Source organism: Ranitomeya variabilis, chromosome 4 (genome assembly GCF_051348905.1).
Source record: "Ranitomeya variabilis isolate aRanVar5 chromosome 4, aRanVar5.hap1, whole genome shotgun sequence".
In the NCBI taxonomy this organism is placed as follows: Eukaryota; Metazoa; Chordata; class Amphibia; order Anura; family Dendrobatidae; genus Ranitomeya; species Ranitomeya variabilis.
Window position 1 is genome coordinate 437567771 of NC_135235.1, and position 25375 is coordinate 437593145.

A 25375-nucleotide genomic window follows, 5' to 3' on the forward strand; every position below is an offset into this window, starting at 1 on the left:
CTGACTGAGCGCCGGCCGTAAAGTGAAAGCACAGCACAGCGGTGACGTCACCGCTCTGCTGTTAGGGCCGGCACTCAGTCAGTGCAGGGAAGTGGACGCCGGGGGACGCGAATGTGAGTATGTACTGTTTGGTTTTTTTACATTTTACACTGGTAACCAGGGTAAACATCGGGTTACTAAGCGCGGCCCTGCACTTAGCAACCCGATGTTTACCCTGGTTACCCGGGGACCTCGGCATCGTTAGTCGCTGGAGCGCGGTCTGTGTGACAGCTCTCCAGCGACCAAACAGCGACGCTGCAGCGATCGGCATCGTTGTCTGCATCGCTGCAGCGTCGCTTAATGTGAAGGTACCTTTAGGGCTCTATGCTTTCATCGTCGTATAGATCATTTGCTGTGAATGTAAGACAAATAAACATGATATGCAGAACTTGGTGTTATTAAAAGATGCAATTGTGGATTATTAACATGTGCACAGATGGAGTGTCAAAAAGATAATCATGCAGAACAAGTAATATTAGTGACGAGCGAGTATACTCGTTGCTCGGGTTTCCCCGAGCACGCTTGTGTGATCTCCAAGGATTTGTTAGTGTTCGGAGATTTAGTTTTTTATTCAGCTGAATGATTTACAGCTGCTAGCCAGCCTGAGTACATGTGGGGGTTGCCTGGTTGCTAGGGATTCCCCACATGTAATCAAGCTGTCTAGTAGCTGTAAGTCATGCAGCTGAGGCAACGAAAAATAATTCTCCGAACACTAACAAATACTCAGAGACCACCAGAGCGAGTATATTCGCTCATCACTAGTAATAATCCATTTATTTATACTTTTAAATGCAGGGCTTATAAAAACAAAATGCAAAAAAAATAAACATTTCTCAGTTACCCAGGTCCATCCTATAATGTTTTTTTTTTTTTGCTATGTATTTCCAACCTTGAACATTGTATGTACTTTGCAAACATGGACTAGATGCCAATAGATAGCTAACCCCTGCCCGACCTGTGACACAGCGTATGCGTCATGAAAGTCGGTGCCAATCCGACCTGTGACGCATATGCTGTGTCACAGAATGATCGCGTTCCTGCAGATCGGGTGAAATTTGGTTAACTCAAATTTCACCCGACCTGCAGGAACAGGGGGACTTGTACTTTAGCCCAGGGGCGGTGGCATTGCCCCCCCTTGGCTACGATCGCTCTGGTGACCCTTTTTGTCACCATCCCCAGATCTGATTGGAGCTAGCGTCCATGTGACGCTATCTCTCCATTCAGATGTAGAGGGGCGAAGTGAGCGATGGCTGCCTCGCTGTCCAGGTTCATGGTGTCCGTGGAAGCTGAACAGCGAGGTGCCTGCATGCTGCCCTGCCACATACTCACCTCGATCGCCGCCGTCATCACCGCCGCCAGGTACTCCCCTCTGCTCCCCCTGCCGTCCAATTCCACGCCCCCGTCCTCCGCTCCCTCCCCCCTGCGCTGGTGATCACCCTCTGATCACTGCTGCTGTTGCCGCCGCTCCGTCTCCTCCTGCATATCCTCATCCCCTCCTGCCCCTGGTGATCTCCCCCCTGCTGCGCTGATCTCCCCCCTGCTGCGCTGATCTCCGTGACGCTGATCTCCCCCATGCCCCGCTGATCCCCCTGTGACGCTGATCTCCCCCCTGCCCTGCTGATCTCCCCCCTGCGACGCCGATCTCCCCCTGTGCCAGTTTTCCCATTAGAGTTAGGGTTGGGGCTAAAATTAGGGGTAGGGTTGGGATTAGGGGTAGGGTTAGGTTTAGGGGTAGGGTTAGGAGTGGGGATTAGGGGTGGAGTGGGGATTAGGGGTAGGGTAGGGTTGGGATTAGCGGTAGGGTTAGGATTAGGGGTGTGTTGGGGTTAGGGGTGTGTTTTGGTTAGGGTTGGAGTTAGAATTGGGGGGTTTCCACTGTTTAGGCACATCAGGGGGTCTCCAAAAGCGACATGACACCCGCAAACCATTCCATCAAAGTCTGCATTCCAAGCCCCGACGTGTGCCCAAACAGTGGTTTACCCCCACATATGGGGTATTGGCGTAATCAGGACAAACTAGACAACAATTTTTGGGGTCCAATTTCTCCTGTTACCCTTGTAAAAATAAAAAATTGCGGGCTAAAAAATCATTTTTGAGGAAAACATTTTTTTTATTTTCACGGCTCTGCGTTATTAACTTCTGTGAAGCACTTGGGGGTAAAAAATGCTCACCACACATCTAGATAAGTTCGTTGGGGGGGTCTAGTTTCCAAAATGGGGTCACTTGTGGGAGGTTTCTACTGTTTAGGCACATCAGGGGCTCTGCAAACGTAACATGACGCCCACAGACCATTCTATCAAAGCCTACATTCCAAAACATCACTACTTCCCTTCCGAGCCCCGACGTGTGCCCAAACAGTGGTTCCCCCCACATGTGGGGTACCAACTTACTCAGGACAAACTGAACAACTTTTGGGGTCCAATTTCTCCTGTTACCCTTGTGAAAATAAAAAATTGCGGGCTAAGAAGTACAATGTTGGAGGAAAAAAAAGAATTTTTATTTTCACGGCTCTGCGTTATAAACTTCTATGAAGCACTTGGGGGTTGAAAGTGCTCACCACACATCTAGATTAGTCTAGTTTCCAAAATGGGGTCACTTGTGGGGGGGAGCTCCAATGTTTAGGCACACAGGGGCTCTCCAAAGGCGACACGGTGTCCGCTAACGATTGGAGCTTATTTTCCATTCAAAAAGTTAAATGGCGCTCCTTCTCTTCCGAGCCTTGCCGTGCACCCAAACAGTGTTTTACCCCCACATATGCGGCATTGGTGTACTCGGGAGAAATTGCTCAACACATTTTAAGATCCATTTTATCCTGTTGACCATGTGAAAATAAAACAATTGAGGCTAAAAGAAAATTTTTGTGGAAAAAAAAAGTACTTTTTTGCATTTTTACAGATCAATTTGTGAAGCGCCTGGGGGTTCCAAGTTCTCACTATGAATCTAGATAAGTTCCTTGGGGGGTCTAGTTTCCAAAATGGGGTCACTTGTGGGGGAGCTCCAATGTTTAGGCACACAGGGGCTCTCCAAATGCGACATGGTGTCTGCTAACGATTGGAGCTAATTTTCCATTCAAAAAGTCAAATGGTGCTCCTTCCCTTCCAAGCCCCGCCGTGCGCCCTAACAGTGGTTCCCCCCCACATATGGGATTTTAGCGTACTCAGGACAAACTGGACAACAATTTTTGGGGTCCACTTTCTCGTTTTACCCTTGGGAAAATAAAAAATTGTTGCTAAAAGATCATTTTTTTGACTAAAAAGTTAAATGTTCATTTTTTTCTTCCATGTTGCTTCTGCTGCTATGAAACACTTGAAGGGTTAATAAACTTCTTGAATGCGGTTTTGCGCACCTTAAGAGGTGCAGCTTTTAGAATGGTGTCACTTTTGGGTATTTTCAGCCATATAGACCCCTCAACCTGACTTCAAATGTGAGGTGGTCCCTAAAAAAAGGTTTTGTAACTTTTGTTGTAAAAATGAGAAATCGCTGGTCAACTTTTAACCCTTATAGCTTCGTAACAAAAAAATGTTGTTTCCAAAATTGTGCTGATGTAAAGTAGACATGTGGGAAATGTTATTTATTAACTATTTTGTGCCACATAACTCTCTGGTTTAACAGCATAAAAATTCAAAATTGTGAAATTTTCGCCAAATTTCCAATTTTTTCACAAATAAACGCAAAAATTATCGACCTAAACTTACTACTATCATGAAGCCCAATATGTCACAAAAAAACAACAACTCAGAATCGCTACAATTCGTTGAAGCGTTCCTGAGTTATTACCTCATAAAGTGACACTGGTCAGAATTGCAAAAAATGGCCAGGTCATTAAGGTCAAAACAGGCTGGGTCATGAAGGGGTTAACCAGACGCAGCAATAATGTTTGTACTTTAAACTTGTAATGTCCTTAGAAGTATTCTGTCTCAATGTAGCCAGAACCCAATGTTAATACTTACAATTGGTAGAAGAGATACTGGTTAGGTCACCTAAGGCTACTTTCACATTTCCGTTTATTTGGATCCGTCACAATGCGTCGTTTTGGTAAAAAAAAATGCATCCTGCAAATTTGCACGCAGGATGCGTTTTTTTCGTGCACTGGATGCGTCGGGTTTTGGCGGCCCGTCGTCTCAGAAAAACGTTCAAGGGAACTTTTTTCCGTATGTCGCATCCAGTGTTTCACATTGCGCATGCCCAGCAGGAAATATCGCTCTCACGATCTTTCCTGCTGGGCAACGCAGACGGAAATGTGAAAGAAAACACCTCCGTCGGTACGTCACGCCGACGCTTCGTGACGGCCCCGTACCGACGGAAGTGTGAAAGAAGCCTAAGGAGTAAATACATTTTTTTTGGAGGGAGGTGGGGTGTAATATGACCTTATTTTCCCTCTCTTGCAGTTTGCTGAAGTTTCCAGTTCCAGCTCTTTTAGAAGCTCCTTTCAAGTGCTGCTCAGCAAGAGCCCTACATTGCATTCAAACAACCTGTGTTAGGGACTTTCTGCCTTTCAACGCCGACTTGTACACCAGAGAACCTCAGGGAAGAGAAGTCCTGTTCATAGATTATGTGAATGCAGTGTACGGATACTACTGAGCAGAGGATGAAAGGAGAATAAACGCTCCTTTTGAAACATGTTCAACATAGTGTTTGGAAGAGGAGGTGGCAAAATAAACTTACGAATATTATTACAGAAATTCAGAACTTTGCAAAGGCTGGTCTCTTGTTGTACAACGGTTACTAAATACTCTTAGTGTCTGCATGGGCAAATATTAAATCCACAAAATCACTGACATGTAAGGGTAACATGCCGAGGCTTCTTATGTTCACTTGGTCATTAGCGGTGAAAAGATCACATAAATATCCCTCAACCAGATTGCAGGAGCTTTGACAAATATATCCAGTGGGATCAGTGTGAAGTTACTAAAGGTTTACTTATATCCTAATGCACTGCTGCAAGGCCTGCTACCTACAGTCATGGAATAAGAAAGCACTCCCTTCAGCTCTATGATCTTTCTTAGTGGAGCCTAACCAACTGTGTGCTCCCCATCTATTTCATCAGTCTCACATTGCTTTGGAAAGAGCCCGTGGGCTTGAAAACTGGATTTTGATGTGGTCATGCCAAAACTTGGATCTTCTTTCTTCAGCACTTCGGATATGAATTTGACGCTACGTCTGAGATCATTATTCTGCTGCAAGACCCAATTTCAGCCCTGTATAATTTGCTGGAGAAATGCTCTGGTATCTCCTCAAGAATATGCTAATTTTAAAGTGGCATTCATCATTTTTTATTGATTGCATAGGTCATTTAGCAGCAAAACAGGCCTAAATGAGTCATCCACCACCATGCTTTACAGTTGGTAAGAGAGGTTTGTGGTGATAAGCTGTGCAATAACTGAACATCACCTCGGTCCAAAGGATATTGTTCCAGAACTTGTGCTTAGCTCAGGTAAATTTGCAAACATAGAAGGTATAGTCCACTAATTAGGTAGTGATAATCTATCCATAGGATACTGGTTGGGGGCCGACACCTGGAAAACTCACCGATTAGCTTGTTTGCCACACCAGAGGTACACATCGTACAGAGCCAGAAGAGCAAAGCTCCATACACTACGTAGTGGCTATCCTTGCAGGCCACCTTTTAATTCACATCAATAGGATCGGATGAGCCTCGATCTTTAGTGTATGAAGCCAGAAAAGCACGGATCCAACACTAAGTAGATCTGGCCACCGGCAGTGCTGAAAACAACCGAATGGTGATGGTGTTAGATGTCAAAGGCCTATTCTTAAGGCATGTCATCAAAGCAGTTTACAACCCCTTTAATTTGTGCTGCCATTTCCAACCAACCTCCCATGAAAGCAAGTCACTTAAAAAAAAGACAAAAAAAAAAATCACAAAATAAAGCAGTTACATTTAGCAATATCAGGTCACAATACACTACAGGATGCAGCAGACCCCACACCCCTACCATCTATGGGGGGATTGCCTAGTATTATAAATGCATGTACGTGGATAACGTTTGCATAAAGTGCCAGTCAGACAGATACGTGTAGTGCACCATGCAGTTTACAGCCATACTATTAGATTAGGTAAGGTATCGAGCATTATAAGTGCACCCTAAAGGGACAGACCCCAATTCCTCCATTCACCTTTACTAGCTTCACCCTTTATCATGGGGTCTGCTGCATCCTTTGGTACATTAGTATTGTGATCTAGTACTAGTAAGTATGGCAGCTTTTGTCTGCAATGTAGCTTCACCGTCCATGAAAGCCCTAGTTGTTCAGTCATTTTCCTTACGGACAAAAACATGAACCTAATCGTAATGACCCCGATTCTTTAAGACGGGCATTTTGTGTGCAAGTCTTAATGAAGGTAGCCCTAGAATAAGATGTGCTAAATTTGTTATAGAAGCATGTGCCTTTTTAATGAATCTGGTGTATCTTTTAACTGTTACGCGTCACCAGGAAAAACATGGAATAAATTATGATGAATTTGTTGGATGCACTTGGCCACACCATAATTTTCAAAAATATGCCGGAGCTGTAAAGAGGTGGCGTAAAAACTTAAAAAAATTGCAAAACATTTGCAACATTTTGAGCATTATGTGGTCCCATAAGGTCCGTAGAACAAAGATCTGAATAAGACAACCCATTTTTAAGCTGAAACCAGCCCAGTGATCAGCTGTTATCGCCAGGGACATCCTTGTCCAACACGTGCCTCTTGGCTTTTCAAATAAATAACCGGTCATTTAATTGAGAGGGCCTGACCAAGGGATGATGGGGGTAATCGCTTTGTGATGTACATATGCCTTTATATATCCTGATAAAAAACCAATAAAGGTATTTTCCTAACTAAAGAGAACTATTCTGTAAAAAACTCAGACCCAAGGATATCGGGTGCCCAAGCCCATCCAAAGAAAAGGAAAATTACTGAACATCTGAAGAAGCTAATGAGGAGTGCGGGGCTCTAGTACATTCTTTACAGCAAACATTACCTGCGGTCATGCCCTGCGGATGTTGAAAATCTTTCAAGCTTGCTGCCAATAAGATTTGAAGGATATCAGGCTACAAGGTAGAAAAGGAAAATCTAAGAACTACAATCAAAGTTATACTAAAACTATTAATAAAAAATAAACTTCTTCAGTGCACTACAAATACCTGCAATCCTGAAAATAGCAGAGATCTCCCTTGAGACTGGAACTCCTGTTGTAGTTCACGTAGACCCATCACGACAGTATAATCCAGTACATTTACATGGGTAAAATCCAGGACTACTGACTGAGGTAAGGAATCTGTATAAAGGGAAAAAGATGTAAATGCATCTAGCTAACATAAAGTGACCATCAATGTCAGGCTCTGGTGTCATAACATGTTCACAATGGAGCAATGTCATCTGAGACAGCTCACTTTTATACCAATTCTTTTGGATCACACCGATTTACAATTGTGACTATTCTGGTATTTTTGAGGTATTTGTTAAGGGGTAACATTTCTCCTTGTGGACAGCGACATGGCTAGCATGGCATTGTGAGGAGGCTTATCAGAAAATGTATATTAAATGGAAAGAGCATACCTAAAGAAGAATATAATGCAGTCTGCAGGGAATGCAGAACAAGCTTTAGAAGAGCTAAAGCCTGTAATGAAGTGAGGCTTGCAAGGGAGACCAAAAGCAGTAAGAAAGGATTTTGGGGGTATGTCAAAAGAAAAAGTCAAAGATGCTATAGGATTTTTAGAGGATGAAAAGGGTGAATTGGTCAAAAATGATATTGAGAAGGCCGAACTTTTAAATTCCTATTTTGCATCTGTGTTCTCTAAGAAAGCAATTGTAACATCAACTGATCTTCACGGTGCCGTGGAACGAAAAAGAGAATCCACACTGTCCATAAACAGGGAGATGGTGAGGCAACACATAGCTAATTTAAATTCATTTAAATCTCCTGGTCCAGATGAATTACATCATAGGGCACTGAAAGAGTTAGAGGAAATTACAGAACCACTATTCAGAATCATTGAAAATTCTGGAGACCAGGTGAAATCCCAGAAAATTGGAGAAGGACAAATGTTGTCCCTATCTTCAAAAAAGGAAACAAGATGGAGCCAGGAAATTACAGACTAGGGAACCTTACTTCTTTACCAGGAAAGATCTTTGAACAAATTATTAAAGAGCAGGTACGTAAGTATTGGATAAGAATACAGTAATTGACCAGAGTCAGACTAATCTAATTTCCCTCTATGATGGAATCACTGACTGGGTGGATCATGGAAATGCGGCAGATATAGTAGATCTCGACTTCAGTAAAGTAAATGACCAAGTATGGGATTGACAAGACTACAGTTAGGTGGATTCATAACTGGCTCAGTGATCGTACTCAAAAAATGGTAATAAATGGTTGCACATCCAATTGCAAGAGTGTTTCAAGTGGGGTACCACAAGGCACAGTCCTGGCCCCAGGTGTTGTTCAACATTTTTATAAATGATAAGGGAACTGAAGGTAAACTAATCAAATTTGCAGACAATGCAAAGATATGAAGGAATAGCTTAAACTAAAGAATAAACATAAAGGATTCAGAATATCTAGATAAGCTAGAACAATGAGCAGCGACTAAGAGAAATGAATAGGCAAGAAAAACGAAAATTACATCTGGGAGAAATAGAACCAAGCAACAGCACGTGTGAAAACACTCTGGTTATATTAATAGATCACAGATTGCACATGAGTCAACAGTGTGATTCAACAGGAACAAAAGGAAAAGTTCTAGGATGTATTAAGAGAAGCATAGATCATGTGAAGTATTTATACCCCTTGGTCAGGCCTCATCTGGAATATTGTATACAATTCTGGGCACCACTTTTTAAAAAAAGACACTAAAAGACTGGAGCAAGGGGGCGTGGCCAGCAGCTAACGGAGCAGGACGTGTTTTTCTTGAGCTCCTCTGCCGACTATAACAATCTGCTCAAATCCACGATTTTGATGACCCATCCACTAGCCTGATTGACATTGACTGGCAGCCCTTCACCCAGAGAACGCCTTCTGCTGCCCGAAGCGCGGACCTGTGTCCTGGGCACAGTGAAAACTTTAGACCCACAAGCGGTCCCCAGGGCCTACCAGGGAGCTGCTTTCCATGCTAGCTGGTGTGAGGTGAGGTGCCAGAGCGACCTGCGGAGGTAGAGCCTCCTCATACCGTGGAGCCCCGGGGACTTTCCGGACCTGGCCGCGATCCTCGCGGAGCCGCCTTTCCCCGCTCCCTGGCCGGTGAGAGAGGTGAGCGGGACGTGGAGGCGCCATCTTGGTTCCTGCCTCGTGGTGAGCGGAGCTACTGAGCGGACGCGCCGCCTCTGAGAGAGGACCCCGCTTCCTCCGCCCGAGACCAGGAAGCGCTGGTCTCACGGTCCTGCGGTGTGAGCCCTAGGGTCTGTCCCCCGCAGGTACGAACATTGCAGACCCCCGCGGTCTCCCCCTCGCCCGCCTCGGCTTCCCTGCGCCATAGTCCCGGAGGTGCAGGCGACGCACGGGCGTCTGAGTGCAGGTCGGTGTTCCACCTGATCCGGTGTGTGTGGCCTCCTTGAGCCCGGTACTGGGATCCGGTTGAGGATAGCCTGTTGAGACTTGGGGGCCCTTCCTTCCTCTCCAGCTCACCCCATCCCGCCATTGGCCGCCATCTTAAAATATCACAGCGGGACCGCTGGTGTTTGTGACATATAGGGGTGAGAGTCCTATCTCCCCTGGACTGAGAGCTTGTTCCCTGCTGTCACATACCCAGGATAACAACAAGCAATCACCTATTGCCTAACCTGTATCACCTGCTGCCCCATACCCAGTAAAATTAGATACTCCACTCTCTTTTGTTGTGACAAGAGACTGAATACTGGGGCCACTCTACACTTTAAACTTATCACCAACTTTACCACAAGGACCCAATATTGTTTTATTCAATTGCTCTACAAAATCTTTTTTTTTTTTTTTCTTTTCTTCTTAAACTTACTGCTGGAGTGCCATATACTTCTCATATTAAAATAAACTGCTTCACACAATACTGAGGATAAAATTCCTCTGTGGATCAGATCTAAAATAGGGGGCACAAACACGAGGCTTGATGAAGGCGGTTTGGCGACAATGAGCTTCGACCCCCGTTAGGTCCATAATTACCCCTATTAGCACGCCGACTATTACAAAAAAGGACATCGGAGTTCCTCTTACCTATCCTGGACACAGGCACGCTATCATGCCAAAGAAAGGTGGCTCCTCTCAGCCGGCGGGCCGCTCGATAGTAGACCTGCTGTCCGATTCTGGCAGCTCCAAAATGGCGGCCACGGCTACAACCCCAGATATCACTAACACACTCGCCGCGCGGCAGGACACTGCGGGGGATGGCGAGGAGGGGTTGGCACAGGACGACACAGTGGTGCCCACAGCTATTCTTATAAAAACTCTCCAGGAGACATTCAGGCAGGAGCTGACTATTGCCATGAAATCAGTCACAGCACAAATGCAGGAGATATTACAGCGCACCTCCTCACTAGAAGACAAGATGGACACAGTGGCAGATGCACTTGAGGAAGATCAGGAACAAATAAGACAACAAATGGAGCGCATTCATGAGCTAGAAATTAAGTGTGAGGACTATGAAAATCGATCAAGGAGAAGCAATCTCCGCATAAGGGGTCTCCCTGAATCAATAGTGTCACTAAAAGAGACTGCATCTAGCCTGTTCTCTGCCCTTCTCCCACAGGCAGACCCGTCCACGCTACACATCACTAGGATACACAGAGCACTGGGCAAGCCAAGGTCTGATAATACTCCAAGGGACGTAATCCTGAAATTACACTATGAAGAGACCAGAGACCTCATTTTAACAGCAGCTCGGGACTCCCCAAATCTCCCAGGTGTTCCAAACTCAGTTCATCTATATGCTGACATTGCTCCTGCCACTCTGAACAGGCGTAGGGAGTTCAGACCACTCACTACAACTTTGCAAGCTGCCAAAATAAGATATAGATGGGGCTTCCCATTCGCTCTGTCTTTCTCCCATGATAACAAGCACTTTACGTGTCGATCATTTGAGGAGGGAAGGCATGTGATTGAGCAATTGGGTTTCAAGATATCAGATGGCTCTCAACCTCTGCCTCAGAGGAAACCCAGACCAAGTAGGGAGTGGAAGGAGGTCCCAAGAGTAACAAGGAGCCAACGTGCGAACGTCATTTGAAAGATATTGAACAATGCGGCATTCTCATTTAACTGTATCAGTCACTGTTTCTCTCTGCACTTAATACCTACGAGAGTGGAACCTCATCTGGGAAAGAATGGTTCCAGTTGTCCGGATGGAGTTGGAGGATTTTGGTGCCTCCCAAGGAACTCACTTACATTCTTCCCTTCCCCCCCCCTTTTCCCCCCCTCCTCCCTTCCCCCCCCCCCCCCCCCCCCTTCTCCCTTTCCCCCCCCTTTTTTTTTTTTCTTTTCTCTCTTCTTTCTTCTCCTATACCTCCCCCCTTCCTCTCTACCCCTCTCCCCTCCTCCTTTAATCCTCCCCTTACACTCCCCCCACTTTCCCCCTACTCCTCCCACACTACCCCCCCCCACCCTCTCCCCCCTACCTTTCCCTCTTACTTTCTCCTTCCTCCCCACTCCCCCCCTCCCCCACTCTTCTACCCTTCTACTCCTCTTCTCCTCCTCCCCCCCAATTTGAATTGGATAGTCGGTGCAAATACTTTCACGGTGTCCTATGGTTTTGTGAAATTTTATTATTACCTTGATACGGATACCTGTGACATTTAACAATCTGAAGGGGTTGGACTTGTTAGGGGTTTTCACATGTTACCCATTGTTAGTGAAGCCTGGTCGTTTCCACATAATATGGACCACCAGTTCACTAAGTTACATGGGCTTTTAGCCCATTTGATTCTAAATGTTTGTTCTATGTTGTCCTGTTCCGTCTCCCTCCCCCCCCTTCTATTGTATTTGCTTTATATAGGTTCGTAGGTGTCTGCTCGGAATGCTCTACCTCTTTACTTGGACTCCATGTGGATCGATACCGGGAGATGTTCAGGGTTGGGAGAATACTCAGGGGTAAGCCTATATATGCAGCACTAACTCAACCCGTCTATGTGTAGGGTCTTATCCCATAATGTGAGGGGGTTTAATTCCCCCATCAAACGTAAAAAGGCCTTCCTGGACTATAAAAAACAGAACCCTGATGTCCTTTGTCTTCAGGAAACACACTTCTCCACCTTATCATGCCCAAAGTACTTTGACCAAAACTATTCTCGCGTTTTTATATCTTCAGGCACAAGTAAAACAAAAGGAGTAGCAATTTTTCTCAAAAACAATTTTCCAATACAAATAACAAATTCCATATCAGATGATGAGGGTAGGTTCTTAATCCTACTAGGCACATTACAAGGGCAAAATCTGTGTTTAGTAAATAGCTACCTCCCAGCCTCCTCTCAGGTTCAGGTCTTTAAGTCCATTTTAAACAAGCTAGATAACTACTCTTTCCAGCACCTGATATGGTGCGGAGATTTTAATTTCACGATAAATCCTACATTAGATAGCAACGCTATAAGACGTACTGACATTACTAAAAATGAGAGGAAAAAAATTTCCCGATTATTAAAGGACCATCACCTAGCAGACATATGGAGAGAGATGAATGGTAATAATAGAGGTTATACGTACTACTCTCCCGCCCACAAAACGTACTCCAGAATAGATCTTCAGTTGACAAAAACCGCCTCACTTCCCACAGTTCTATTCTCACGCCACGTACATTCAGCATGGTCTGACCATGACGCTGTACTCTCAGTATTCAAATTCAACGTGTCCGTCTCTAGCTTATATAGATGGAGACTTAACGAATCACTACTTACTGACCCTGTGATCACAAATACAATTAAGGACGAATTAATCGAATATTTTAAATTTAACACTTCTGGTGATGTGTCCCCCGGAACCATTTGGATGGCACACAAGAAATTTATAACGGGCTCAATAATTAAGTTGGCTGCTCAAAGGAAAAAAACGAGAACTGAACTACAAACCAGATTAGAAAATAAATTAGCAAAATTGGAACAAGCCAACCAGATGTCCACCTCTCTTTACCTTTCCAAACAAATTCAGGAGACTAAAACTCAATTAGATGCCGTCCTCACCACTAGAACTGAGAAGGCCTTGACTTGGACGCGAGCCAAATTTTACAAATTCGCTAACAAGCCGAGCAAACTATTAGCCCGCAAGTTACGTTCTAGGGAAATGATCAACACGATTTTTTCAATAAAAGATGGTTCGGGGAGGATTTCATCCCACCCAGATAATATATATAGAACATTCCACGAATATTACCAAAACTTATATACTCAGCCCAAACCCCTATCTCCTCACCCGATTCAACAATTTCTACAAAACCTACACCTACCTAAAATCACAGATGCAATAGCTAAACAACTACACTCCGAAATATCTATAGAAGAGATCCAATCAGTTATTAAAGCATTGAAAAAGGGAAAGGCCCCTGGCCCTGACGAACTCACGGCCATTTATTATCAAAAATTTGCTGAAATTCTTTCGCCCCATATCAAAAAATTTGGAGATGCCCTCCTTCATGGCACAAAAATGCCCCCAGAGTTCCTGGTCTCCCATGTTACAATTCTACCCAAGCCAAAAAAAGACCACTTACTGACCAAGAACTTTAGGCCTATTTCTTTACTAAATGTGGATTTAAAAATATTCACTGCAATTATCACAAGTAGAATAAATCGCATATTGCCCTCTCTTATTCACAAGGACCAGGTGGGGTTTATCCCGTCTAGGCAGGCCCCGGACAATATCAGACGCAATATTAACCTTATCCACACGGCAAACTCCCGTAGGGAACAACTTTTAATACTAGCCTTAGACATTGAGAAGGCATTCGACTCACTCTCCTGGAACTATCTCTTTCATGTCCTATCTAAATTTGGTTTTACTCGGGAGTTTATAGAATGTATTAAATTACTCTATGACTTTCCCACAGCATATCTGAAGCTCCTGACGTTGGACCCTTCTCCCATATCTATTCAGCGTGGTACCAGACAGGGATGCCCACTCTCCCCGGCGTTATTTGCCCTGGCCATGGAGCCTTTGGCAGAAGCCATTAGAACGAATCAGAACATTACTGGATTAACTAACTTAGGCGAACAATACAAGGTTAGCTTGTTTGCAGATGACCTCCTTTTGACTATTACCAATCCCCATACAACAATCCCCAACCTCCTCTCTCTGCTTAATATATTTGAAGACATTTCAGGGCTGAAAATTAATATAGATAAATCGGAAGCTCTCTTTATCAATACCAGCAAAATTATGCAGGATAATATCACCTCCCAATTTAAAGTCACAAAGAGGGACAATTATTTAACCTACTTGGGAATAAATATTACAACAAACAGAGCTAACCTCTACAAATGGAACTACGCGCCACTCATCCAGAATCTTCACACTGACCTATCCAAGTGGGCTTCGCTGAACCTATCTTGGCTGGGTAGGATCCACACAATAAAAATGGTAACCCTTCCGCGGTTTTTGTACCTTTTTAGATCTCTCCCAATACCGATTTCAGCTAAAACATTTTCAAGCCTTCAAGCCACGATCTCTAAATTTATATGGCAGAATAAAAGGGCTAGAATCCCCCAAAAATTAGTGTTCTTCCATAGAAGACATGGTGGAGTTTCGCTTCCAAATCTATCCCTATACTATAAAGCGGCACAAATAGCACAATTAACAAGTATATGCGCACAAAATAACAAGCCAAGATGGGTTCATCTAGAGTCACATCTTATTAAGCCACTCTCATTGCCAGGCCTAATGTGGTCTACGGGAAAAATCCCCAAACAACTATTTATAACAGCACCTTATACTGCTCACTCTTTCAATTTGTGGAGAAGAGCTAGATTCAAATATTCGCTGCAATCAGATCCCTCCCCATTAACCTCTATATTAGACAACCCGATGTTCACTCCTGGTCTGGACTCCCGTTTGTTCACTTGGTGGATATTGAGAGGGATTACTACAATAAAACACTTGTGTGACCCCTTCGGTGTCCTGATGGACAGAGCAGACTTCGTGAGGAAGTTTGAACCCCCGATTAGAGAAACAATGCACATTAATCAGATTTTGCACTTTGCAAGTGGCCTAACCCATGGTAAACGCCCCGTTCCTGTCTCCGGTTATGAACAAAAATGCCTTTCAGACCCAATGGGAAGGGGGACAATATCTTTGCTTTATTCTATTATAAACCCACCCCATGATACGAAGAAGTTGGGTTTCATGAAACGGTGGGAGGAAGAGTTGGGTGTCGAGCTGACATTGGAAAATTGGAGGAGGTGCTGCGACACGCTGACTAAGGGCAGTCACCAGTCATCACTAGTGGAAACCTCGATCAAGGTCCTTCATAGGACTTATCTAGTGCCAACTAAACTTCATAGCATATTTCCCAATGTCTCAAATTTATGCTTTCGGGGATGTAACCTACCCGGGGACATGAAACATATATGGTGGACATGCCCAGTGGTGTCCAACCTATGGCAAAAGATAAACCTTTTGGTTGACCAACTGGCGGGGAAAAAAACCGATCTAGACGCCTCTGTCTTCCTGCTTGGGGCGAGACACCTAGCTCTTCCTAAAAACCTATTTAAGTTGGTTTCTTTTCTTTTTATGGCTACTAAAATTCACATTGCTTCAAAATGGAGGAACCCCACATTGTCGCTACAAATGGTTAAAGAAAGGATGAATAACATTATGTTCTATGAACGTATTGAGGCCACTAGAAATGATATGTGGGATCAGTTCTTTAAGATATGGGGCCCTTGGATGGATCTGCAACCTAATCTACACTTGAGTCAGACTCTTCATCTGTCCCCATAGCGATTTGATTCCATGGGGATAATGTTTGTTATAAATAAAAAAAAGTAAATACAGTCCCCCCTCTCCTTCATGTTCTTCCCTTGTGTTGTCTTTGTCTTGTCCACCCTTGTATTTATAAGGAATATGTGTTCTTTTATATCTTAGTTATAGACTCCCCTGCGAGGGAGTTCATTTACATTGCAATTTCGTTTTATAAAAGTTGAAATTTCAATAAAACCTTTTTGAAACTAAAAGACTGGAGCAAGTACAGAGAAGAGCTACCAGGATGGTGAGTGGATTGCAAAGTATGTCCTACGAGAAAAGGGAGGAAGGATCTTGGAATGTTTAGCTTGCAAAAAAAAAAGGCTAAGAGGTAACTTAATAGCTGTCTACAAATATCACAAGTGATGTAACAGTGTAGAGGGATCATCCTAATTTTAATTTTTACATGAAAACAAGAGAAGCAAAGGAATGAAACTGAAAGGAAGAAGATACAGATTAAATATTAGAAAAAACTTTTTGACAGTGAGGGTGATCAATGAGTGGAAAAGGCTGCCACGAGAAGTGGCGAGTTCTCTTTCAAATGAAGTCTTCAAACAGAGGCTGGACAGGCATCTGTCTTCAGATGGTTTATTGAATCCTGTGCTGCATGGGGAAGAGGGTTGGACACAATGATCATTGAGGTCCCTTCCAAATCTAACATTCTATAATTCTTTAATAACTTTTTTTTCTACTACATACATGTAGAAGTGCTCACAGAAAGATACTGTAGCCTTGTCTCCTAAGCAGAATATGACTGGTAACTGACATCAGTCCCTGTCCACTAGGGTTGAGCGACTTTCATTTTTTTAAGATCGAGTAGGGTTTTGGGAAACCCGATTTTGTCCAGAGTCGAGTCGAGTGCAGTCGGCCGATTATCGCTAAAAGTCGGGGATCGACCGAAACACGAAACCCAATGCAAGTCAATGGGGAAGCATAGTCGGCAGTGAGTGGAGGCCAGGAAAACACCTACAGTGCCCATTTTAATGCCAAAAACATCCATTCTTGTTTCTGAAGCTTGCCAATCTTAATTAACTGTATAATAATAGTTGGGCATAGGGAATTGGGGGAAAGTTGTGGGGGGAGTAGGGCTGGCTCAAGTTTTTCGTGGGCCCAGGAAATGCGGACTACGTCACGGCAGTGTTGCAGGGAAAGGTAAGTATTTAAACGTTGCAAGTGCTGTGATCCTGAGCAAGCAGGGGGGGGCCCACTCGTTCGCATTGCCACTGGCACAGGGCCCCTCAAAGTACGGCGGTGTGTTTGCATGGCGGGGGCGCCTCCCACCAGCAGCGACACTTTTGCGTACTCTGAGGGGCCCTGTGCCAGTGACGTCGCCAACGAGTATGCCCCCCCACCTGATGAAGGAACCTGCACTTTCATCTGCACCTTCCTCTTTGTCCCTGTGTAAGGTGGTATAACATGCGGGAAGGGGAACCTTACTTTCAGCAGGGTCAGATTCTGGCTGTGTAGAGTACAAGGGGAATGTAGTGGTCTAGGTCAATGTACCAGCAGACTCATTTAGCAGTGGCTGGGCAATGGGCAGGATGAGGAGGAAACAGATATAGGGCCAAAGAATAAAGTAGGCTACATGCAGTTCAAAATTGGTAACAGGACTAAACAGGCGGCATTGCTTTGTTCAGCGGAGTAGCAAACCCAAGAGCAGCAGACACTGTTTCAAGGGCCTAACCACACTAGTAGGCCAAATGCAGTTTAATATCTGATAGTATAGGGCGAAAGCCAGAATGTGGAAGCTCAGCTTTGTTCAGTTGAGGACAACACCAGGGAGGGGCAGACACCTTTAGTAGGCCGGAAAAGCCTATTGCATTTTTTAAAATGGTAATTTGGAGCAGAAGGTTGAAGCTCAGCTTTATTTAGTTGAGGACAACACCAGGCAGGGGCACACAGACAGACACCTTTAGTAGGCCGGAAAAGCCTATTGCATTTTTTAAAATGGTAATTTGGAGCAGAAGGTTGAAGCTCAGCTTTATTTAGTTGAGGGCAACACCAGGGAGGGGCAGAAGCCGTTAGTAGGCCCTAACCACCATTTTTTTTTTTTAAAACCACTTAATGAGAGCCGGAAGGTTGAAGCTCAGCTTTATTTAGTTGAGGACAACACCAGGCAGGGGCACACAGACAGACACCTTTAGTAGGCCGGAAAAGCCTATTGCATTTTTTAAAATGGTAATTTGGAGCAGAAGGTTGAAGCTCAGCTTTATTTAGTTGAGGACAACACCAGGCAGGGGCACACAGACAGACACCTTTAGTAGGCCGGAAAAGCCTATTGCATTTTTTAAAATGGTAATTTGGAGCAGAAGGTTGAAGCTCAGCTTTATTTAGTTGAGGACAACACCAGGCAGGGGCACACAGACAGACACCTTTAGTAGGCCGGAAAAGCCTATTGCATTTTTTAAAATGGTAATTTGGAGCAGAAGGTTGAAGCTCAGCTTTATTTAGTTGAGGACAACACCAGGCAGGGGCACACAGACAGACACCTTTAGTAGGCCGGAAAAGCCTATTGCATTTTTTAAAATGGTAATTTGGAGCAGAAGGTTGAAGCTCAGCTTTATTTAGTTGAGGGCAACACCAGGGAGGGGCAGAAGCCGTTAGTAGGCCCTAACCACCATTTTTTTTTTTTAAAACCACTTAATGAGAGCCGGAAGGTTGAAGCTCAGCTTTATTTAGTTGAGGACAACACCAGGCAGGGGCACACAGACAGACACCTTTAGTAGGCCGGAAAAGCCTATTGCATTTTTTAAAATGGTAATTTGGAGCAGAAGGTTGAAGCTCAGCTTTATTTAGTTGAGGGCAACACCAGGGAGGGGCAGAAGCCGTTAGTAGGCCCTAACCACCATTTTTTTTTTTTAAAACCACTTAATGAGAGCCGGAAGGTTGAAGCTCAGCTTTATTTAGTTGAGGACAACACCAGGCAGGGGCACACAGACAGACACCTTTAGTAGGCCGGAAAAGCCTATTGCATTTTTTAAAATGGTAATTTGGAGCAGAAGGTTGAAGCTCAGCTTTATTTAGTTGAGGACAACACCAGGCAGGAGCACACAGACAGACACCTTTAGTAGGCCGGAAAAGCCTATTGCATTTTTTAAAATGGTAATTTGGAGCAGAAGGTTGAAGCTCAGCTTTATTTAGTTGAGGGCAACACCAGGGAGGGGCAGAAGCCGTTAGTAGGCCCTAACCAAAGTTGAAGGCCAAATGCAGTTTAATTTCTGATACTATAGGCCGAAAGCCAGAAGGTGGAAGCTCCGATTTAGACAGTGGAGGACAATTTGAATTAGGGACTGCAGACAGACTTAGTAGGCTGTCCCCTGTGGACCATGCATCCACCACATTAACCCATTGCGCCGTAATGGACACGTAATCTTCCGTGGCCATGCCTACAGGTCCATGCGTCTGTTGTCAGGTGCACCTTTGTACTCACAGATTGCCAGAGTGCATGGACAATGCGGTCTTCTACATGCTGGTGGAGGGTTGGGATGGCTTTTCTCGCAAAAGAAGTGTCGACTGGTTAGCTTGTAGCGTGGTACAGCGTAGTCCATCATGGCCTTATTAATAGTAAATAAAATATATAACTAGGCTCTATGAACTTTTAAATAGGTTCCAGGGGTACACGGGCAGCATTGGTGTGGTCAGTGGAGGAGTATTGCAAGTAGGGGCTGCAGACAGGCTATCAAAGGCCTAAAATAACAAACAGTAGGCAGTCATGGCAGTTTTACATCGGTTACATGGATACACAGGCAGGCACTCCAGGCAGCATTGTGGTCAGTGGAGGAGTATTGCAAGTAGGGGCCGCAGACAGGCTATCAAAGGCCTAAAATAACAAACAGTAGGCAGTCATGGCAGTTTTACATCGGTTACATGGATACACAGGCAGGCACTCCAGGCAGCATTGTGGTCAGTGGAGGAGTATTGCAAGTAGGGGCCGCAGACAGGCTATCAAAGGCCTAAAATAACAAACAGTAGGCAGTCATGGCAGTTTTACATCGGTTACATGGATACACAGGCAGGCACTCCAGGCAGCATTGTGGTCAGTGGAGGAGTATTGCAAGTAGGGGCCGCAGACAGGCTATCAAAGGCCTAAAATAACAAACAGTAGGCAGTCATGGCAGTTTTACATCGGTTACATGGATACACAGGCAGGCACTCCAGGCAGCATTGTGGTCAGTGGAGGAGTATTGCAAGTAGGGGCCGCAGACAGGCTATCAAAGGCCTAAAATAACAAACAGTAGGCAGTCATGGCAGTTTTACATCGGTTACATGGATACACAGGCAGGCACTCCAGGCAGCATTGTGGTCAGTGGAGGAGTATTGCAAGTAGGGGCCGCAGACAGGCTATCAAAGGCCTAAAATAACAAACAGTAGGCAGTCATGGCAGTTTTACATCGGTTACATGGATACACAGGCAGGCACTCCAGGCAGCATTGTGGTCAGTGGAGGAGTATTGCAAGTAGGGGCCGCAGACAGGCTATCAAAGGCCTAAAATAACAAACAATAGGCTCATTGCAGTTTTACAGCGGTTACATGGATAGACGGGCAGGCAGCTTGGTGGTGAGTGGAGGAGTATTTAAAGTAGGGACCGCAGACAGGCTATCAAAGGCCTAACATAACAAACAATAGGCTCATGGCAGTTTTACAGCGGTTACATGGATACACGGGCAGGCAGCTTGGTGGTCAGTGGAGGAGTATTTAAAGTAGGGACCGCAGACAGGCTTCAAAGGCCTAACATAAGAAAATGGGCTGGCTGTAGGCACTTTATAATTGGTTCCAGGGGTACACGGGCAGCAGTGGTCTGGCCAGTGGAGGACTAGTGGAAGGAGGGACCGCAGACAGGCTTCAAAGGCCTAACATAAAAAAATGGGCTGGCTGTAGGCACTTTATAATTGGTTCCAGGGGTACACGGGCAGCAGTGGTCTGGTCAGTGGAGGACTAGTGGAAGGAGGGACCGCAGACAGGCTTCAAAGGCCTAACATAAAAAAATGGGCTGGCTGTAGGCACTTTATAATTGGTTCCAGGGGTACACGGGCAGCAGTGGTCTGGCCAGTGGAGGACTAGTGGAAGGAGGGACCGCAGACAGGCTTCAAAGGCCTAACATAAAAAAATGGGCTGGCTGTAGGCACTTTATAATTGGTTCCAGGGGTACACGGGCAGCAGTGGTCTGGCCAGTGGAGGACTAGTGGAAGGAGGGACCGCAGACAGGCTTCAAAGGCCTAACATAAAAAAATGGGCTGGCTGTAGGCACTTTATAATTGGTTCCAGGGGTACACGGGCAGCAGTGGTCTGGTCAGTGGAGGACTAGTGGAAGGAGGGACCGCAGACAGGCTTCAAAGGCCTAACATAAAAAAATGGGCTGGCTGTAGGCACTTTATAATTGGTTCCAGGGGTACACGGGCAGCAGTGGTCTGGCCAGTGGAGGACTAGTGGAAGGAGGGACCGCAGACAGGCTTCAAAGGCCTAACATAAAAAAATGGGCTGGCTGTAGGCACTTTATAATTGGTTCCAGGGGTACACGGGCAGCAGTGGTCTGGTCAGTGGAGGACTAGTGGAAGGAGGGACCGCAGACAGGCTTCAAAGGCCTAACATAAAAAAATGGGCTGGCTGTAGGCACTTTATAATTGGTTCCAGGGGTACACGGGCAGCAGTGGTCTGGTCAGTGGAGGACTAGTGGAAGGAGGGACCGCAGACAGGCTTCAAAGGCCTAACATAAAAAAATGGGCTGGCTGTAGGCACTTTATAATTGGTTCCAGGGGTACACGGGCAGCAGTGGTCTGGTCAGTGGAGGACTAGTGGAAGGAGGGACCGCAGACAGGCTTCAAAGGCCTAAAATAACAAACAATAGGCTCATGGCAGTTTTACAGCGGTTACATGGATACACGGGCAGGCAGCTTGGTGGTCAGTGGAGGAGTATTTAAAGTAGGGACCGCAGACAGGCTTCAAAGGCCTAACATAAGAAAATGGGCTGGCTGTAGGCACTTTATAATTGGTTCCAGGGGTACACGGGCAGCAGTGGTCTGGCCAGTGGAGGACTAGTGGAAGGAGGGACCGCAGACAGGCTTCAAAGGCCTAACATAAAAAAATGGGCTGGCTGTAGGCACTTTATAATTGGTTCCAGGGGTACACGGGCAGCAGTGGTCTGGTCAGTGGAGGACTAGTGGAAGGAGGGACCGCAGACAGGCTTCAAAGGCCTAAAATAACAAACAATAGGCTCATGGCAGTTTTACAGCGGTTACATGGATACACGGGCAGCTTGGTGGTGAGTGGAGGAGTAGTGCAAGGAGTGTCTGTCCCAGTACTCCCAAAATATAAATAGATGTTAATGTCTCGCAAAACAACCAAAACAAAAAAAAAGGTGGCATACTTAGGTACAGGGGTGGGCTCATCTGCTGAGTTTCTGACATAGTAATTTGGCAGTAACTATTTAATGGTGCCAATATAGGACACAGACACAGACTACTTTAAGTTGCATCATAGATGTCTACAAATTTGTATTGTCAGTGCCAGACATTGAATGATGTCAGCGAATAGACTAAAGATTGGTGGAGCTGTGCGACATAATTTTGCATGTGGTAGAGCACATTTTGAGCTGGGGTAGGGGGGAACTCTCTAGAGGCCGGCGGGACCGCCCCAGGGCCCCTCATGTTACAACGGTGTGTCTGACGTTGGGTGCGCACCACCACCGCCAGAGACACTACATTGTACTATGAGGGACCCAGTAGCAATGCCGTCAACCAAAAGCGAGCACACCCACCTCTTCAGACAAACAGCAGTCTCACGGGTGCTTGCGCCAAGTCGCGATACCACGGCCCCGTGTGGGGAGTTTGGCCATTTAGGGAGGTGTAAACATGTCGTATGCTGTACAATCAGCTGCAGCAAATTAGACATTAGAAAAGTAATTCACAGGCAAGAGCCTTTCATAGGAAAGCTAGGTGTCGGCCGGGCAAGGTGGGGCAAAAGATTTCGAAATCCAGTTGTGGTTCATTTTAATGAATGTTAGATCGTCAACATTTTGGGTAGCCAGACGAGTCCTTTTTTCGGTTAATATTGAACCTGCAGCACTGAATACTCTTTCTGATAGGACACTTGCTGCCGGGCAAGCAAGCTCCTGCAATGCATATTCTGCCAATTCTGGCCAGGTGTCTAATTTGGAGGCCCAGTAATCAAATGGGAATGACGGTTGAGGGAGAACATCGATAAGGGATGAAAAATAGTTAGTAACCATACTGGACAAATGTTGTCTCCTGTCACTTTCAATTGATGCAGCAGTACCTGTCCTGTCTGCGGTCATAGCAAAATCACTCCACAACCTGGTCAGAAAACCCCTCTGTCCAACGCCACTTCTGATGTGTGCACCCCTAACACTCCTAGTCTGCTGCCCCCTGGAGCTCGTGTGAGAACGATCACGTGCGCTGTGTGCTGGGAATGCCTGAAGCAAACGGTCAACAAGAGTTGATTGTTTGGTTGCTAATATTAGTTCCAAGTTCTCATGTGGCATAATATTTTGCAATTTGCCTTTATAGCGTGGATCAAGGAGGCAGGCCAACCAGTAATCGTCATCGTTCATCATTTTCGTAATGCGTGTGTCCCTTTTTAGGATACGTAAGGCATAATCCGCCATGTGGGCCAAAGTTCCAGTTGTCAAATCTCCGGTTGTGATTGGTTGAGGGGCAGTTGCAGGCAAATCTACGTCACTTGTGTCCCTCAAAAAACCAGAACCCGGCCGTGACACGCAACCAATTTCCTGTGCCCCCGGGAAAGGTTCGGCATTAAAAATATACTCATCCCCATCATCCTCCTCGTCCTCCACCTCCTCTTCGCCCGCTACCTCGTCCTGTACACTGCCCTGACCAGACAATGGCTGACTGTCATCAAGGCTTTCCTCTTCCTCTGGTGCAGACGCCTGCTCCTTTATGTGCGTCAAACTTTGCATCAGCAGACGCATTAGGGGGATGCTCATGCTTATTACGGCGTTGTCTGCACTAACCAGCCGTGTGCATTCCTCAAAACACTGAAGGACTTGACACATGTCTTGTATCTTAGACCACTGCACACCTGACAACTCCATGTCTGCCATCCTACTGCCTGCCCGTGTATCCTCCCACAAATAAATAACAGCACGCCTCTGTTCGCACAGTCTCTGAAGCATGTGCAGTGTTGAGTTCCACCTTGTTGCAACGTCTATGATTAGGCGATGCTGGGGAAGGTTCAAAGACCGCTGATAGGTCTGCATACGGCTGGCGTGTACAGGCGAACGTCGGATATGTGAGCAAAGTGCACGCACTTTGAGGAGCAGGTCGGAGAACCCAGGATAAGTTTTCAATAAGCACTGCACCACCAGGTTTAAGGTGTGAGCCAGGCAAGGAATGTGTTTCAGTTGGGAAAGGGAGATGGCAGCCATGAAATTCCTTCCGTTATCACTCACTACCTTGCCTGCCTCAAGATCTACTGTGCCCAGCCACGACTGCGTTTCTTGTTGCAAGAACTCGGACAGAACTTCCGCGGTGTGTCTGTTGTCGCCCAAGCACTTCATAGCCAATACAGCCTGCTGACGCTTGGCAGTAGCTGGCCCATAATGGGACAACTGGTGTGCAACAGTGTCATCTGCCGATGGAGTGGTTGGCAGACTGCGTTCTGTGGAAGAGCTGTAGCTTCTGCAGGAGGACGAGGAGGAGGAGGAGGAGGGGGTGCGAACGCCTACAGCCAACTGTTTCCTAGACCGTGAGCTAGGCACAACTGTCCCTAAATTGATGTCGCCTGTGGACCCTGCATCCACCACATTCACCCAGTGTGCCGTGATGGACACATAACGTCCCTGGCCATGCCTACTGGTCCATGCATCTGTAGTCAGGTGCACCTTTGTACTCACAGATTGCCTGAGTGCATGGACGATGCGCTGTTTAACATGCTGGTGCAGGGCTGGGATGGCTTTTCTGGAAAAAAGTGTCGACTGGGTAGCTCGTATCGTGGTTCAGCGTACTCCATCAGGGCTTTGAAAGCTTCGCTTTCAACTAACCGGTAGGGCATCATCTCTAACGAGATTAGTCTAGCTATGTGGGCGTTAAAACACTGTGTACGCGGATGCGAGGATAAGTACTTCCTTTTTCTAACCAGAGTCTCATGTAGGGTGAGCTGGACTGGAGAGCTGGAGATCGTGGAACTTTCGGGTGTGCCGGTGTACATGGCAGACTGAGAGACGGTTGGAGACGGTATTGTTTCCGCCGGTGCCCTAGATGCAATATTTCCTCCTACAAAACTGGTGATTCCCTGACCCTGACTGCTTTTGGCTGGCAAAGAAACCTGCACAGATACTGCCGGTGGTGCGGAAAATGGTGGCCTTACAGTGACGGAAGGGATGTTGCGTTGCTGACTAGCTTCATTGGCCGAGGGTGCTACAACCTTGAGGGACGTTTGGTAGTTAGTCCAGGCTTGAA

At 45.8% G+C, this 25375-nt stretch overlaps 1 long non-coding RNA gene across 1 annotated transcript; it reads right to left on the bottom strand.

The window, feature by feature from the left end:
• Positions 1-354: 354 nt before the first annotated feature.
• On the bottom strand, positions 355-7351 carry LOC143768988 (uncharacterized). The gene is made up of 3 exons (XR_013214150.1): positions 7183-7351; positions 7020-7089; positions 355-391 (listed from the first exon to the last, which is right to left on the bottom strand). It is a non-coding gene; the product is annotated as an uncharacterized LOC143768988 (long non-coding RNA).
• Positions 7352-25375: the final 18024 nt, after the last annotated feature.